This window comes from Cariama cristata, unplaced genomic scaffold (genome assembly GCF_000690535.1).
Source record: "Cariama cristata isolate BGI_N322 unplaced genomic scaffold, ASM69053v1 scaffold7308, whole genome shotgun sequence".
In the NCBI taxonomy this organism is placed as follows: domain Eukaryota; kingdom Metazoa; phylum Chordata; class Aves; order Cariamiformes; family Cariamidae; genus Cariama; species Cariama cristata.
Genome location: NW_009629386.1, coordinates 13553 through 14786, shown reverse-complemented (window position 1 = coordinate 14786; position 1234 = coordinate 13553).

Below are 1234 nucleotides of genomic sequence, written 5' to 3'. Positions count from 1 at the left end.
CTGAGTTAGCAGAGCTGGTTGCTTTGTGGGTCCACATTGCCCACACACAATTCAAAAGGAGGTTTCTTTTCCACTTTAGAAATGTATCTTGACACAGATAATAATTGTCTATTGTCCAAAATATGAAAATGTAACATATTTGCTACAAATCTTGGAGGCCCATATTCTTTTGTCTCTTTCTTCCTTACGTTACTGGATGTTGTTGTGGTGCTTGTGGCATTTTTCCATGATGTTTCAATAAAAAGAAATGCAATTGGTGTTGTGCATTTTCCTCTGCAGTTCTATGCATCTTGCTGCCTGCTTGGATTACAGACAGACAGTTATTTTTGTAGTTAACAAGCTCTCTCCATCATGTGCATTTTCAGCATGTGCATTAGGAGTTGCATTTCTGTGGAAAAAAGTTACCTATTATGTACTTAAATCTGCAAGTACACAATAGCCTTATCAGATTTTGCTTCATGAACACAACCCTCATACTTGATTTTTTGTACATCATGAGTTGTTCTACCTTTTTTTTTTGAAAGCTACTATTTTTTACAGAAAAAGCAGCAGCACCACCAATTGTCTCAGCCCTATTCAGCCTCACCAAACTCACGGACCGAGAAACATAACTCCTCAACATGAGCCGCTGAGCCACAGGACAGATGCCGGTGCCTTCATCTTCAGTTATCAGTAACAAATTGGAAGAGGACAGGAGAAAAAAAAAAAAAGCACCACAACAAAACCAAACAAGCGTTAAATCCTTGCTTGGGTGCTGAGGTGGCCACTCTCTGGTTGATTCAGACTTGTTCTGACCATTTCCCTCCACCTTGAGGGTTCTTCAGAAACTTTCCCGTGCTAACCATTCGTTGGCAGTGTGCCTCCTCACATGCCCTCCCTCTCAAAATCAGAGCCAGAAATGTTAAAAGGCTCCCTCTTTGGCTGACAGACGATGTGAGCGCAGTATGGCCACTTCATTCAGGCACTGCTTTGCTAACATTTTACATGCCTGACTTTCTAGGTGCCCACCAAATGAGAAGATGCTGAAGTCCTGCAAAGGGAAACCGAGGCTGCTTTGCTTAGAAACGCTCCATTTCCAAATGGTAGCTGGGCTTGCTTAAGTTAGGAGCCACTGCCAATGCCAAGCATCTTCAGCCACCCAGGATCCAGGCTGTTTAGTCCTCCTTTGAGCAAGACCCCAGATGTTTGAGTTGCACCCATCTTTTGCATGATATCAAATGACTGCAACTCTTTC